This window comes from Panthera tigris, chromosome F2, assembly GCF_018350195.1.
Source record: "Panthera tigris isolate Pti1 chromosome F2, P.tigris_Pti1_mat1.1, whole genome shotgun sequence".
Classification (NCBI taxonomy): Eukaryota; Metazoa; Chordata; class Mammalia; order Carnivora; family Felidae; genus Panthera; species Panthera tigris.
The window spans coordinates 80,224,371-80,240,882 of NC_056676.1; positions in this window are offsets into that span (position 1 = coordinate 80,224,371).

Here is a 16,512-nt window from a genome sequence, read left to right on the forward strand (position 1 = left end):
CCTGTGGGTGGGCTGGAGGGCCGGCCCAGGTCAGGGTTGGTGGGCAGTGCCCGGCCAGGCCCAGCTCCCGCCGCAGTGACCTCTCTGCTACCTGGCTGTCCTGCCTTGGCCTGGGGCCCATCCCCGCCTCTGCCCAGGCCTCAGCCGGCCGCCCAGGAAACGGGAAGGTGAGAAGCTGAGTGCGCGTCTCGAGCCAGGCAGGTGTGGTGGGTCCTCTTGGATATGGGGGCTCAGTGGGCATGGAGGCGGCTGGAGCCTCTCCTCTCTGAGGCCACCGTCCATGGGGACGGCTGGAGTTGCTCTGCAGCTTATCAGCCGTCAGCGCCGTGCCCTCACGCTCGTCCTACAGCCGTGGGTTCTCGGGCCTCCAGAGACACTGACCCCTCTGTGTCCTGGGCCTCCCGGCTGCCACCGTCACTGTGCTCCTCCCATGTGCCCAGCCCGAGCTCGGCGGTGTCCTACATGGGATGAACTCAGTGTGCAGGACCCTGGAGACTCTTGCAGGCCAGCAGGGAGGAGGGCCCTGTGTCCTGTGCTCAGGACCTGTCTGCTGGTGAGGGGCCGCGCCTGGAAGGTGGCTTCAAGGTCTTGCTCTCCTGCTGGGTGACCCTGGGGGTGGGCGTCATTGCCAGAGTCTCTGTTCTCCACCAGCAAATGAGGGCTGGGCCAGATCAGTGAAGGGGCGGAGCAGAGCCTGCAGGGGTGTGGCTTCCCTGAGGTATGGTCCTAGAAGGGGGAGCCTCAGGGGGACGGCCCCCACTGTAGGGAGTCTGGGGGGCTCGGGTGCACGGCTGGGGGCCGATGTGCTGGCTGCCAGGGCACAGACGAGGACAGGTCATTGGCTGCATGGCTTTGGGCCAACTCTTCTCCTTTGGGGTCTCGGTTTCCCCCTCTGCAGACGGGGGGCTCTGACCTGCCGTCTCCAGCTTCTCTGTCCCCACAGCCCCCCCCGCCCCCCCCGGGAGCTGCAGTCGCTCGTTCCCACGGCCTCCCTGGTCACAGAGACCCCGAAGCCAGGGCTGGCCCGGTCAGTGGGGGCGGGCGGACAGGCAGGCGGCCCTGCCCCGTCCGCTTCCCATGGGACTGGCGCTCCAGCCACTCTCCTGGCCCTGGGGCCCCTCTTGTGACTCAGGCTTCCTGGAAGAGGCGCGGGAGCCCACGGAGGATTCCCCGCCACCCCACCCGGGGCTCCCGCCTGCCGGCCCGCCTGTCCCGTCACCGCCCCCGTGGCTGCACGCCGCCGTGGGCTCCACCTGGTCTACTTTCCTCCCTCCCCCAGAGGGTGCTCCTTTCTGCTGGCGCCCCTCCCCCATCACCTGCTGGTGTGGGCACACTGGCCCCCCCAGGCAATTCCCAGGCCCCTCACTCTCCTGCCTGGACCGGGGCCTGGGAATTGCCATGCGGGATTCAGGGGGTGCCTGGGGTTCCCCACAGTAACCTCACTGTCCCTTCCGCATGGCCCTCGGGAGCCCAGAGCCACGGTCCCGGCTCTGCCAGGTCTCTCTGGGTCACCCTGGGCCTGCCCCTGTGCTTCCTGGGCCTCGGTTTTCTTGTCTGGAGAATGGGGACGCACCATGGACCTGGCGGCAGACTGGGTGGGAGGTCAGACCAAAGACGGCAGCCTCGGTGGTGAAGCTTCGGCCGGCGGGCCAGGCTGCTGCCTCCAGCCCTGCGTCTGCTCCGTGTCACCAGGCTCTCGTCTACCCTCGCCGGGGGCCCGTGACCTCGGGAGGCGAAGCCCAGGTGACTTGGCTTCTTTATGTGTCCTGTGGTGCTCTTGGGCCTGGGGGGCAGAGGCGGCATCTACTGCCCCAGGGGCTCACGTTGCTGGGGGGGGGGGCGGCTCTCAAACGGGGCTCTCGTAGGTCGTTACGGTTTAATCCAGATTTAGTGGTGGTTCTTAGAAAACTTCAAACAGCCCAGGCAATTATAACCGCTGTGGGCGCTGGGTGTGCTGGCTTCCCGGGAACAGGCTGCCCGCACGCATTCCGCATTTCACTGGAAATTTCCCGTACTGTCGACCGTGGATCTCTCCGGAGGCAGCCGTGGACCCCGGCCCCTGGGTCTGGACGGACCCCTGTTGATTGATCAGTACCCGCCCCATGATCTCCATCTTGGCTGCTGGGTAGTCGGATGAGCAGCACAGCTTACTGGCTTGGCCCGGCCTCTGCCTCCCCGTGCCTCTCAAGGGGCCGCCCAGGCCTGCACTGGCCCCTGCTGGGGGGCTGGGGGGCTCTCTCTCTCAGTTAGAGAGAGGTGGTGCGGAGAGGGAGAGACCAGGGGTGAGCAAGACCCCTAGGAGACGGCAATCTCTTTCCTAGAGTGTGTGGCCCTCAGACTTTGAGGAAGTCAGGGCGGCCTTCTGGAAGGAGGAGGCGCCTGGCCTGGGCTTGAGGGTTGTGGGCACCACAGTAGAGGGAGGGGCTCCCGAGGCTTAGGGCCCGAGTTAACAGTGTCACTGCGGCAGCTCCTGGGTCAGCCCGCTTGGGGCGGTGGGTCGGGGAACGGGCAGGGACGGGAGGCAGGTGCGTCGTGCCCAGCGCTCCGTCGGCCGGGCTTGTGTGGTCCTCGCCGAGTGGCCTGGAGCCAGGACTGTCGGCCCCTCCTTTACAGGTGTGCGTGGGGAGGGGGGAGCGGACCCCATCGCAGCACAGCCACCAGCCCGTCCTGCCTGGCACGCCCTCCCCTCTCTGGCCTCAGTTTTCCCCGTCTCTGGAGTGGGGCTGAACGACCTGCCCCAGCCGTGGTGGGGGGAGCCTGATAAAGAAAGGGCATCTGGTGAGCAGAGATCTGCTCTGCTTCTGGCCTTTGGCCTGACTTGTCCGTCTGTGCCTCAGCTTCCCCCTCTGTAAATGGGGGCGGGAAGACCTTTTGTGGGGATGTCGGGAACCAAAAGAGGGGCAGTGGGTGCGGGCAGCCTGAGCCGCGCGTAGCGGGTGCCCCGCCGATGGGTGATGCGGATCCCCCGCCGGCTCTTCCGTGACCTCGGCGACTGGGACGTTCCCACGGCCGGGCAGCCACAGGAAGCCATCTGGAGGCCTTGTTTACCCTCCCCCGGCCGCCCTGGCAGGAAGTCACCGGAAGGGCTGTCCCGAGGGGCCCCCAGGCCTGTGAGGACAGCCGGTGGCCGGGGGTCCCCAGCGGGGCACAGAGGACTGACGGGGCGGAGCTGGGTGCTCCGGGGCCCCCTGTGGCGCGCGGGCTGGAGTGTGGATGGAGATGTTCATCGAGTGTGTGCATCTGTACGTCCAGCCTGGTGGCTACCCCTTCCCCGGCGTGGCTGTGGCCCCGTGAAGTCACAGCCTCAGCCCCGGGTGGCCTGCGTGATGGTCCGGGAGGGGTGGGGTCCAGGGAGCCGGAGGAGGGGCCCCTAACGCAGGGGGCAGGGGCCAGAGGGCGAGCCCTCGAGGCAGCTGAGGGTCCAGGAGGAGGTGTGTAGGGGAAGGGGGCCGGGAGACGGTGCAGGTGGAGGCTGTGGCCTCTGACGGGACTGCTGAGGGCGAGGGCGTTGGGGTGACGTAGAGAGGTAGGCGGGGCCTGGGGGCACGGATAGTGACGAGGGGTGGTCGTGGCCCCGAGACCCTCGTCCCTCCACCCCCCTCCCCTACACCACCCTCAGCTCAGCCTGCAGCAGGGTCAGGGCCTGGGCCTCTGCCCCTCGGGACGTGCCCAGCTGCCCTGGCATTTGCGGCCCCGATGCCCACCGACCGGCCTGAGTGTGGCTGGCTGGGCCCGGAGACAGTTCCCACGGACGCTGCCAGCTGGGCTCGCCCGACCCGAGGAAGGACGCTGACCCCGGCAGGGCCTTGGCTGCTTTGTGCCTGCCCGGCCTCCCGCCTTCAGAAGGAGCCTGGTGGGCCCGGGGGTCAGACGGCCCTGCCTGGCCAGCCGTGGGGAGCCAAGGAGCACCCCCGCCTGGCTTCTTCCTGTCCTCCCTCCACTTTCTCCTCCCCTCCCTCCGAGTTCTCACTGCTTTCCCTGCCCTGTCCCCGCCTCCCCCACTTTGGAAGGCTCTGTCGCAGGGTCCTTATGGGCAGAGCCCTCCCCGAGAGTGTGCTGGGGTTTTGGGGGCAGGGTGAGTGTCTCCCCCACCCTTCCCGTGCGGAAGCGAGCGTGAGAACCAGGGCTTTGGGCGGGATCCGGGACCGGGGAGCACGCTGCCGGGGGTGTGTGTCCACCAGCCAGTCCTGGGTGAGACTGGATGTTCCAGAGGCGTCCCTGGGCTGAGGACGGGCAGCCGTGGGCCTGTCCCAGGAGGGTCACCGGCTGCTGCCAAGTGCCCGCTGCGTGCCAGGCCGACTCGTCTGTAACCCGGCACACAGCTGCCCCTCAGGTGTGGGTACCCCGTTTGCAGAGCCTGGGCCGACCCCAGGTCTGAGCGGCGGTGGCCTTGCCCCCTGCCTTGTCACGAGACACCAAGACCATCAGGACAGGAAGGGAGGAAGGGTGCAGTCTGTAAAAGATGGTTGCCGCGTGCGTGAGCAGGTGTGAGGGAGGCGGTGGCTGGTTCCCTGGGCCTCCTGGAGAGGCTGAGATGGTGGGAGAAGCCTGGAGGGGCGCCGGGGGCTCTGGGCCAGGAGTCCAGAGCCTGGGGAGGCCGGCCTCGGGACAGTGGCTAGCCTCAGCTCCCCAGTCCGCTTTCTCCTGGGTGCGGCGCGCTCTGTAGATGGTGCGGGACAAGGCGGGGCCCTCCGCCCGCCTCCCCTGCGGCGAGGGGGTCTGCGTGGCGGCTGGATGGAGGAGAGGAGATTCTCAGTGTGTTGGGGGGTCCTGTTGGGCAGCGGCTCCTTGGCAGCTGAGAGCCCCCTTCCTCTCTTGCTGTTGCTGGGGCCGTGTCTGGTGCGCTCCCCGCCACTGGGGTCATCGCCTGGTCGCTGTGGCCAACTTTACTGTCATGCCGGGGATCGAGCTCTTCTCCCCATGAGTGCCCCTGGACCCAGAGCCCGGCCACGGCATCTGCTAGGTGCTCCTAAGGGTCCATGAGCTGGTGAGTGGGCCTCCAAGGAGGGGGGTTTGGACAGATGGAACCAGGGAGGAGTCCTAGGTAGCTGGCAAAGGCCTGGAGAGACAGCAATGGCGGTGTGGGGGCAGAGAGTGCTCCCGGCACGGGGCACAGTGAGGGCACAGGGCCGGAAGCAGGACCACGCACGGAGGCTGTGTGTCTCCAGAAGGGCAGGAAGGCAGGTGGGGCTGGAGAGTGGGGGAGGGCAGCCCAGCGGTAGGGCCTTCAGGGCGGGAGGCTTGGCTTTTTCCTTCCGAGTGGTGTGCCTGCCACTGAGGGCTTCGGCCCTGGAGGACGGGGTCAGCCTGGGTGCTGCCAGGTAGGGAGGAGGGGGTGGGGTGGGGGTACCCACGACGCCACGGTGGGGACTAGCTCTGGGCACATACTCCCCAAACTCTCAGTGACCTCAGGTGCACTGCTGTCTCACCTGTCACCATCCATGGGGACTCTCCTGCCCCAAAATGGGGATTCTGGGGACTTTCTGTTTCCTCACCCGGTGCTTGATTCTGTGACACACCTCGATCTGGGCTTGCAGAGACCTGCCCGTGCCCTGCAGCGATTCTGAGAACCGGGGTCCCCCGAGCCTGCCTTCCCTGGGGAGCAGTTCCCTGTGGTCTCCCCTGAAGCCTGGCTCACCTTTCTGCCCCCTGCCTTTTCCTGCCTCCTGGCCTTTACTCAAGCTGTGCCTGGACACCCAGCCCTTTGCCCTTCTCAGGGGGATCTCTTGAGACAAAAGAGGGACAGCGTGTCCTTCCGTGTCCTGCAGGCCACCTGGTCCGGTTCTCCAGGGATGCCTGCACCTGCTGCTGGTGCCCGCATGTGGCCTGGACTCTGGGCAGTCACGGGTGCACGTGCAGATTTGTGTCTGACAGAGAAGGTGGCCCCTGTGGTGTCACCCCTTATAGCATCACTCGTCTTGCTCTCCTGCCTTGTTCCGGTGCTCCGTCACCACGGGCTGGGAGCACTCGGTGCCCTGGACCCTCCTCGGAACCGGCTTTGCCCCCTGCCGGCTCCCTGGCAAACGAATAAATCCTTGACCTGTGCTCACTCTACGTGTGCTGGTTGTGTTTGGAACTTCTAAAGTTGCTTTGACAACTGTCCTTTTTATTTTATTTGTTTTAAAGATTATTTATTTTTGAAGGAGAGACAGGGCGTGCAAGCAGACAGGGGAGGGGCAGAGAGAGAGAGAGAGAGAGAGAGAGAGAGAGACAGAATCCCAAGGAGGCTCCGTGTTGTCAGCGCATGGAACCCGACTTGGGGCTCAACTTCACGAGCCGTGAGATCGTGACCCGAGCTGAAATCAAGAGTCAGAGGCTCGACTGAGTGAGCCACCCAGGCGGCCCTCTTTCCCATCCTTGAAGGCCAGCCCCGCCTGGCCTGGGACCCCTGGAGGCCCCCCCCCCCCCCCCCCCCCCCGCCGCTTACCTGCCCGGCTGCCGGGACCTCTGTCCCTCCCTGGCCTGCCCGGTGCCCTCGGCAGCCTGGTGCACCCGAGGAGCCCGGGAAGGTGCTCCCACCCCGTGTGGCGACGCCCACAGTCCCGCTCCAGTGTGGGATCTCGAAGAACGGACGCCTGTGGCTGTTTGTCGACCGGCCCCCGTGTCGTGTCCCGCACCGCTCCTGCTGTGCGCCGTCCCTGCGGGCGAAATGAGAACAGAACTGGAGGTGACCCGGACGCCCGTCCGCTGAGCACAGAAAAGCAGAGCGCGGTCTCCACATGGCGTAGGGATTCTCAGCCACGAAGAGGGTGAAGTCCTGACCCGATGACAGCACGTACGCCCCTAGAAAGCATCGTGCTGAGCGAACGGGGCCAGACGCCGGAGGCCACGTGGTGCCCGATGCCACTTATGTGAAACGTGTGCCGGGGCAAATCCGCGGGCGTGCAATCCCGGGCACCGGACTGGCTGCCAGGGGCGGGCGGCAGGAGATTGGGGCCGGGCTGCGACGGGTGTGGGGCCGCCTGTTGGGGTGACGGAAATGCCCTGGAGTCAGGCGGCTGTGGTGGCTACACGGCACCGTGGAGATGTTAGAAAACGCCGAGTAGACAAGTAGCGAAACGGCACGTGTCGCGTTCCGTGAATTTTATCTCGGAAAACAAATGTAACCAGCTCCCTGCCCCGCAGAGTCTGGCCTGAGCGGGTTCTCAGCTAAAGTCTGCAAAATAGGATTAGCCCGGCTCGGCCCCAGGGCGGCCAGCGCGCAGGGACTTCATTAGCGCTTGGAGGGGAGAGTGACGACGGGACGCCCGCGGGTGCTGGGCCGTGGCGGGGCTCAACGAGTTTGGGGAAGCAGGGTCGAGCCGCCCTCCTCCTGCCTGAGCACGGTGCCCGGCATCGGTGAGTCTGGCTGAGAGCGCGAAGTAGGCGGCTCGTGGACAGGTCTGTGTCGTCGTGCGGTCTCCTGCCCTCCCTCCTCCGTCTCCTACCGCTGCGGGTCTGCAAAACCCCGGGTGGCCGTGCACAGGGGGGTGGGGCTGCGGGGCCAGCCGGCCCAGCACCTCGGGCCCGTGCCCTGTACGGGGGCTCACAGAGCTGCTGAGGGGTCAGGCGAAGCCGAGTGGGCACGGGCTTTGTCACCTCGGAAGTGCGTCCCTTGCCCCCTTCTGTCCCTGTACGCTTGGCTGGGTCCAGCGAGGAGGGGGCTGCCGTGCCTGTTCACTCAGCCGCCTCTGGGCACTCCCGCCTGATGTGAAGAAGGGGCGGCCCCGGGGAAAGCGGGGGGCGGCGGTGGGGGGAGAGCCGGCAGTGCCGTGCCAAGTACGGGTCTGCCTGCTGGCCTGGTGACGCGGCCCGACCTCCTGCTGCCCCTGCTGTGCCCACAGCGGTGCCCAGAGCTGCCCGAGGGAGCCAGGGCCTGGTGAGGACCCTGGGCCGGAAGTTGCATCAGCCTCTCATTCATTGCTGGGGGGGGGGGGGCTTCTGGCTCCCCGTGGGGGGCCCTCGAGGCCCCGGAGAAGAGGGGTTTCCCTTGGGTCGTTCTGCTGTGAGGGTTCCCCACTGCGTCCTCTGGGAGCTGGACAGTGCAGGTGACCGGGTCCTGATGCCCAGCGCCCCGGGACGTGCCTTCTCTCTGGGAAGGCAGCTCGGATGGCGTGGGTGGGGCTGCAGGGCGGGGGGCGGGGGCGGCAGGGGCAGCGGTGGGGGCGGCATGGCTGAGTGCCTAGTGGGTGCCTGTAGGGCGCCTCCCCTCCCGTGGCCGGCACCTCCTCGCTGCCCTCTCGGGCTGGGCATCCCGCCTTGCTGCCCTCACGGCGGCCGATGTCTGCAGCCAGGAGCCGATCCCGCCACCCTCAGGTCGCCACGCATGACCAACACGGGGACGCCGGGGCAGGAGACTGGGGGGTGGTGGCCGGTGTGGCCCGGCCCGGGCTCTGCCTCTGTCCCTGCGTGGTGGTCCCTCCACTGACAACCAGCCAGGCTAGAGATGGTCCAAGCCACATAAGATGAGCAGGAGGCAGGGAGGCCGGGCCGGGAGGCTCTCCTACCTTCGAGGCTGGGAGGCTGGAGCCTGGGCCTGGGCCGAGGTGGGGTTCTATGAGGTGCCCTCGCTGCTAGTGCATGGTGTCAGAAACGTTCTGGAAGGGTGCCACTGGCTGAGCCCCTCCAGATCACTACGTCTCTAGAGGAATAGGGGCTCCGGGACATTCTGCGGGGAAGAAGCCCTCGGTGTCCCCAGAATCGCCATCTTGAACGCGGGTTCTCCTGCGGGGCTCAGAGTCCCGTCAGAGCCCGTGGGGGTGTCTGGCACAGCAGAAACATTCCAGGGATCCAGACGAGGCTGCTTGGAAGGGAGGTGTCCTTCCAGACCCCAGGAGGACAGCCATCTGCAGCTCCAGCGAGCCCATTTTACAGATGATCAAATGGAAGCACAGAGAGGTTGAGGGATGTGCTCAGGGTCACACAGCTTGCCATGGGGGAGCCAGGATGGGAACCAGGCCAGACTCCCAAGCCGTTGACACTCTGGGAATAGTGGTCACAGCCTGAGCAAGAACGTGGGCAGAACCTCACCTGGGTCGGGCTGATGGGAGGGAGCTGTCCCCTCCCCTGGGCCCCTGGAGGCCCTGCCTGGCCTGGGTTTGAGGGGGAGCTCCGCTTCAGAGTCTCACGGCCTCTCTGGGCCTCAGGTTCCCGGTGGTTGGATGGTCACTGGCACCCGCAAGGCCGTGACCTGTAGAGGGTAGACGGAGGCTCGGGTTGGAGGCCGGGCATAGTGCTGGCATCTCTGGGGTGTGGGCTGCACCGCGTGGGGTTCCAGCCGCTGAAGCGCAGGAAGCAGTGCCCCTCCTGCTGTTTCAGAGATGGGACACGGTTCTCTGTCCAGCCCGGGGCTCGGGGTGGCGGTGATGGCCTGGAAATGCCAATGGAGCCAACTGACATGCTAATGACGCCGGACGGGCTTCTGGAGAGGGAGAGAGGGCTCAGAGAGGGAAGGTGGCAGCTCAGGGGGGACCTGTGGGTCCCTCTGCTGTGTGTCCTGGGTGCAGCGGCCCGCCCCTCTCCGGTCCTTGGGGGGCGCCGGCGGGCGGGGGGCCCGTGTCTCACTGCCAGGCCGGCCCAGAAATAGCCGTGACCTTCCGCACCCAGCTTGGCAACGCCCGGGGCCGAGGGGCCTACGTGCGCCCGGCTGAGTCCTCACAGGGCGGTGGGGCCGGTTATTTTGGACGTGGCCTCCCGAGGCCAGGTCAGAGCTCTTTCCCGTGGCTCCCGAAGGCCCCTCTGACGCGCGTCAACCAGGGCCTTGGCCGGCAGCCCTGGCTACCTCCAAGATCTGGCGCCCCCTTCCTGCCCGCCTGACCCCCGGCGACCCCGGGTGCTGGGTGGGGGCAGGGCGGGGATCCCAGGGATGAAGCAGGCGCTGGGTGACGAGGCTTCCTGGAGCCCTGGCCTCAGTTGGAGGGCTGGGCCTCGGTTTCCCCATCAGGGGTTGTTTTAAGGAGAAAACACATAGAAAGTGTCCACCCGGGGCTGGCTCTGAATCCTGGCTCAGCCCCCTCGTAGTTGTGTGGCTTCAGGCAAGTCACTGACTGCGTGGCCAGCGTACTTATCCATAAAATGGGGCCTCAATGCACTTATCCGTAAAACGGGGCGATGGGTGCCTCCAGGACTGCTCTGAGGATGAACGTGGGCCAGGGCCCGTGCTGAGAGCGTCGTGTGAGGCTATGACATGGCAGAGTCCCTGGGCCTTCCCCATGTTGCCCTGGCGGATACTGGGCTTATCCCTGGGATGTGCCAGGAGTGGTGATGGCCCGCGGACCTGGGTTCCAGCTGGGCCACAGTCTCCTCTTCTGTGACACGGGCCGAGTGTGATGGCTGCTTCTGGCCAGGCTGCTGTGTGCAGGGGTGAGAAATGGCCACCACACCGTGCTGCCCCGAGGTCCGGTCACGCCGGGTCACCGCTGCAGACAGTGTCCCGCCACGGGTACACGGTGCTGGATGGGCACGGGGGATCGGCTGCTCTGTGGGCAGAGCCCCTCCCTTGCGGGTGCTGGGCTGGCGTCTGATCCTGCTTCCCAGTTGGGATTGGGGTGCTCCGGGTGCAGCAGGGAGGGGCGCACCGTCTGCCTGGTGCTGGCTGCATGCTGAGGGGCCCCTCCCCCGGTCTCCTCACCACCCTCGGGGGCCCTGTCCTCGCACCGTCGGTCCTGGGCCCGAGGGGAACCCAGCGCGGCTCCTCCGTGGAGAGGGGCCGGGGCCCACGGCCCTGCTTGATTCAGGCGGGCAGCCCCGGGCCCTGCCCTCCAGGCCGTGTGACAACTCCACGGGCACCCGGGGGGATGGCACCCAGAGGGTGGGCCCCTCAGGGGGCAGTTCTTGTTCCCCTACCTTGTGAAGGTCTGTTATTTCCACTTTGTGCTGATGACTCAAAAGGCCCAGAGAGGGGAGGAGATGGGCCCAGGGGCACACAGCAGCCACAGGGAGGGATTCCTCAGTTGCCAGGGGTGTCTTAGCCTCCTACCAGCTGAGGACCCCCGGGGGACCTCCAGCTGATTCTGGCGGGAAGGGACTTGACCAGCAGCCTCCTGTGTGAGGTCACATTGACCTTGAGGGCTACGACACCCACCCCAGTTCTCAGAGGACCCCAGCTCCCTTTTGCCTGTTGAGGGTCCTGTGTGTGTGTGTGTGGCACGGGAGGAGCTGGGGTCTACCTGGTGGACTGGGGAGGCCCTGAGCTCTCAGGACGGCAGGGTTGGGGACCTCCGCATTCCTGGCAGGGGCTTGACCTGGGGCCTGGAGGGTGCAGGGGCCTCTCAGGGACCATTAGCTCCAAGTGGACCCATGAAGCGCCATGCCCCTCTGGGACGCCATGCCCGTTCTGGGCACCGGCCCTTGGGGACCTTGGGGACTTGGTGGCATGGTGCCGGGAGTCAGCGCCAGCCCAGGGGGAAGGCACTGGGGACTGTGGGTGCAGCTAGGGCGGGCTTTCCGAGCTTTTCCTCCTGTTAGAATCCTGAGGCTTAATAATTCCCAAGCGGACACCCTGTGCTCCAGAATAGTGGGCCGTGGGCTGGCGGGCAACCAGGCCTCTGGGACCGAGGGCAGGGGTGCTGGGGGCAGGGGGTGCAGCCGGGCCTGCACACACTGCTTCCCGCCACCCAGGGTCAGCCGGGCCTCGTGTGCCGATGCAGACGCCGGGGCCCCGGAGGGGGAGGCGGAGCCCGGAAATTTTGGAAACACGGATGAGTCCAGCCGTGTCCGTTCCAGGACAGGTGGGCTGGGACCTGGGGAGGGGCAGTGATGGCCCAGGGCCCACGGTGGGGGCTCCAGCCCTGCAAGTACAAAGGCAGGACACCGGGTCTCAGGAGGGTGGACCCCCTACCTCTGTGTGGAGGCCCCGGGCAGGGAGACCCTCGTGGTCTGACTTCCAGCCTGGGCAGAGTCCTCCGAGGCCCAGAGGAGGATGGAGCGTGGACCAGAGAGCATGGAGGGTGTGGAGGGCCACGGGGCGGGTGGGGGGCCCTCGTGGCACAAGTGAGTGTCCGCATGGACAGAGCTGCCGCCGGGCTCTCGGTTACACTGGGCGGTGGGAGGTGAGTTCGAGCAGTCCTGTCTGCTGTCCTGTCCGCTTGGCGGGCCGCGTGGCCCACTTGTGTGCACTGATCCTTGGGCTCGTACCCCACCTTGGGCAGGTGCAAAGGGGACCGGTCGTGGCCCTGCCCTCCGGGGGCCCAGAGTGCTGGGACCTGGCCTGTGGGACTGGTCCAGACGGAGGGGAGGGGCCAGGAGGTGGAGAAAGGGCTGTGGGTGAGGAGAGGTTGGTGCAGTGAGGTTGGGAGAGGCCAGAGGGAGAAGGGCAGCCAGGTGGAGGGACAAAGGACGCAGGCCGGGTGTCGGGCGTGTGAGTCACAGCACCTGGCCGAGGCTGCAGGAGGCACAGTGAGGGGCAGTAGAGGCGGACGGGCTGGGAGGCTACGGGGGGCTTTGGGGCCTGGCCAAGGCCCTGGGGAACCTCGATGGGTCTGACCGAGCCTGGAGAGGGCCTCCATCTGGGGTGGGATGACTGCTGGGCAGGTGCCTGGTGGGAATCCGGGGCACGTGGATGGGGGGATGCCTGGGCAGGGGGTGGTGATGGCTCTGGGCCATCGGGGTGGCCGGGGGTAGCAGCCCCTCCTACAGCCAGGAATTACCCCCACCGCTCACCTGGCAGGGAACAGGAGTTAGCCTGAGATGCCCCTCCCAACCCCTATCCAGGGTCTGGGGAGAGGGGGCAGAGCCCTGGTGGGAGCAGGCACAAGTGACTCTGGCCGTCAGGGGCGGGGACAGCCCCTCCCCCTCTGGTGGGATTCCTGCTTCCTCAGTGCTCGTGCAGGGCCTCGAGGGGGGGGCCCAGGCTTGGGTGGGATGAGCTAACCCACCAGTTAGCTGGCTTCCTCACTTCCTCGTGGAGGAGACTAGGACAACAGGAAGAACTGAGCACTGAGCTCGTGAGAGGGGGGGGGGGGCTCACAAGGGCTCTGGGTAAGCTGGGCAGCTTTCTGGAGCCCCAGAGCAATCTGGGGAGGGCACTGGGGGGCTGCTTAGGTTGGGGGCAGCCCGTAGAGGGCCAGGCCGTTTCTGTGTGGGGGTGTTGGGGTGGCAGGGGTACAGTGAGCACCCCGTCAGGCAAGGGAAGCGACCTGGAACCCCCTTCCCAGCCTGCAGCAGGCAGTGGGGGAGACAGGCCAGAGACCTGGGAAGCCCCAGGCTGTCCCTCTGACCCTTCACTCCGCCAGCTGCCTGGCCTGGGACTCTCCTCTCAGCTGGCTCTGCGCCCGCCCCTCCTGCCCCCTCCCTGCTCTGGCTGCCTTTGGATACAGGGCCCTGGGGACCGTTCTGCCTCCTGCAGGCCCCAGAGTCAGGCTCAGCGGGGGAGGGGGGCTCTCCTGCCCGTTTCCCGGGAACAGGGTGCTCGCCTCAACCTCAGACCCTCGTCCCAGCCCCACTCCCCTGCTGCCCGGCAGCCCTGGGAGGCGGGAGGAAGTATAGCAGGGGCCAAAGGCTGGGATCCTTCTGGGGCTGCCCCGGCCTGCCCCCGCCTCCCAACACAGTTTACCGGCCCATGATCTGGGGCCTTTGACGCGGGAGGGCGGGCAGCCAGGCGGGGATAAAGCTGGGCGGGGGCCCGGCGCCCCGGGACTCCAGGACCAGGAAGGCGGGTGAGTGTGCGTGCGCTCCCCGGCTCTGGGTCTCGTGGGGGTGGGAGGTGTGGAAGGTGGGGCTGGCGGGAGGCCTGGGTGTGGCTGCCCTTGGGACAGACCTCAGAGAGGGTGCGGGGGCAGGGGGGGTAGCCGGGGGTTCCCGGGCCTTTGCTTGCTCAGCTCGCCTGAGCCTCAGTGGTTTCCTCTGTCAAATGGGGCCGGGGTGGCCCTGGTGATGGAACCTTCTCCTTCCAGACCGTGCCAGAATGGACACTGTCCTTCCAAGCTCTTTGATAGTTCAGTGACCCCCGGCCAGTGGCACAGGGGAGGGTGGCCTACCCTCCTGGCCAGCTGCACTGTTGATGGGCGGTGGGGTCCAGCCTGGCTCTTCTGCCCGTGGGGTGGGGATATGCCGAGCCTCTCTGTGCCCGTGTCCTCTCTTGTTAGAGGTAGGGGCCACATCATTGGTGATCATTTATTGTTAGCAGGGCAGTGAAAGGAGGTGCTGTGGGGCCGGCCCGCCGGGCCCTCCTGCCAGCAGGTGGGACCTGTGGTTGGTTCGGCCCTAACTGAGAGGCTGATCTGACCAGACCCTCTCCAGCAGGTGCCACGTTCTCCTTGACCCTTCCAGTGACTTGTGGGGCCATTTTAAACGCCCTTGTACAGAAGGGGTCCGTGGAGCTTCGGGGATGCAAGAACCCCTCCCCAGCGACTAAACGGAGGAGTTTATGGTCTATTCGGCCCTGAGAGTCCCTGGGCTCCGTCAGAAAGCAGGCTCCCGCTAGCGAGCCTTATCATTCGTTGTCAGTAAGCGGCAGCTTGGATGGTCACTGGTTGTCATCTTGGGTTTGAGTGACCGCCTCGCCTCGAGGGTTTTGGAAGTATCCAGAGCTTTCCAGGTTGGTCGTAATTGTGAGCAAAGCACGAGTCTCTGGGCCCTAAGTTGAGGACCTGGTGGCTCTTTTCGTGGCTGGGCCTCCTGGCATCTTCTTTGGCTGCTCTGAAGGCCTCGTGTACCCAGTACCCTGGGCCCCGCTCGGCACAGGTGAAGTTTGCAGGATTCATCCCGGGGGAGGGAAGAAGGAACCCGGTTCCAGGTTGCTCTGCTCCTCCTCTGCCTGGCCTCCGCGTACAATGGGGCCCACGGTCTTTGGCCTCAGGTGGGAGTGTGTGTGTATGTGTGTGTGTGTGGAGAGGTGGGGGTGGTGGAGACTTGGGGCGTAAAATGGGTTCCAGAGCCGGCAACAGTGGTGGTGGGCACTCTTCTCCGGGGCTCCTGGAGGGGGGCTGCTGCAATGCGCATGGGGTCGTCCTGCGTTTCTCCCAGAGATGCTCGGCTCTGCTCACCTTTTCGGAGAGCCTCCCCCCAGTCTTGTTTCTGTCTGATGCCGTCTACTGCCTGCTTATTGTGTGTCCCCCTGATGGGGTTTTAGGGTGATGGGGGGGGGTTCAGGGCTGACAGCCAAGAAAGAACTCTTGAGACGTCTTTGGTGCAAAAAGGTGGTTTTACGAAAGCATGGGACAGGACCTATGGGCAGGAAGAGTTGCCCTGGGGTTGTGACAGGTGACTCATTATATACTCTCAGGTTGGGAGGGGTCGGGGATAGGGTAAGTCTCTAAAGAATTTTGGAAGCAAGGTTTCCAGGACCTTGAGGGGCTAGGACAATGCCATTTATTACCGTTTAATAAAACCTCAGTCATGAGACCCTTCAGATGCATATCGGGGGCCATAAACCTGGAGTATGATTGCCAGCATATATCTTGGGGCAGTTGAGATAAAGGAAGTTGACTTACAGGGTCCTCGAGGTTGGGGCAATGTTAAGCCAAGCTTCCCTTTTGTCCCGAGCAAAGTGTCATCATCGAGGCAGCTGAGCTCCCAGAGGGAGGTCACCCTGCCTGTTTCAAGGACTTGTCAATGGGCCGTAGGCAGTAAGGGAACTTAGTTTTTCATTTGTCTTAGTTTCCCACATCGCGATGGCAAGCACTTAAGCCCCTTTCCTTTGTTCTTGGGCAGCTAGGAGTGTCTGAGGAATATCCCACAGATCCCACCTAGGGGGTGCCAGCCTGTATTTTTCCCTCTGCCTGCCCCACGCTTCCTCATCACCCCCACTGATCTCAAACCCAGACAGTGGACCCCCAGAGGGTGGGGTCGTGGGGGTTCATTCACCCCTGATTCCCACCCCCCCGCCCCAGTGCTCTCAGCACGGGGCCTGGAACAGAGAGGGTGCTGGGTGTGTGCACGTAGGAATGAAAACTCAGTGGGGAAAACCCCAGCAGTGAAGGCATCCAGGGCTTCCTGGAGGAGGAGGGGGGGAGGAGGAGAAGGCCCTCACCTGGTCTGGAGGGTGAGGAGTATCTGGGGGCATTCTGGACAGAGAGAAAGGGTGACTGGAGGCACGAATCCTACAGGCCCCTCTCTACCTCCTCCTACCTGTGAGCTGAGCATGGGAGGGACAGGGGCCAGTGGGCCAGGCTGGAAAGTCAGAACTTGGCTTGGGGCCATAGGGAGCCACAGATAGTGTGTGAGCAGCAGCAGCAGCAGCAGGGGGCCGCTATTCTATCTGCTGGTCTCACTGTAGCGGGCTGGGGTGCTCGGGTGGGTGGGTGACATGGGCCCTTGATCCCAGGTTGAATCTGGGGCTGGAGGTGGCGTTGTCTTCATTGAAACCCACAACGAGCTGCCCTTTGAAAAGCGACGGCGTGTCATGTCCATCCTGGTGGGGAGAGGGGGCTGGCTGGTTGGAGGAAAGAGAGAGGGGGATTAGGGTCTGGAGACCCTCAAGGTCTCCGTCCTCGGATGGGGGAGCAGGGCGCGTGGGTGTCCCTGAGTCTGTGTCTCAGGTGGGGTCCTGAGCGGTGCTGGGGTCGCAGCGGCTGGTGGCCTGGGCCTGCCTCT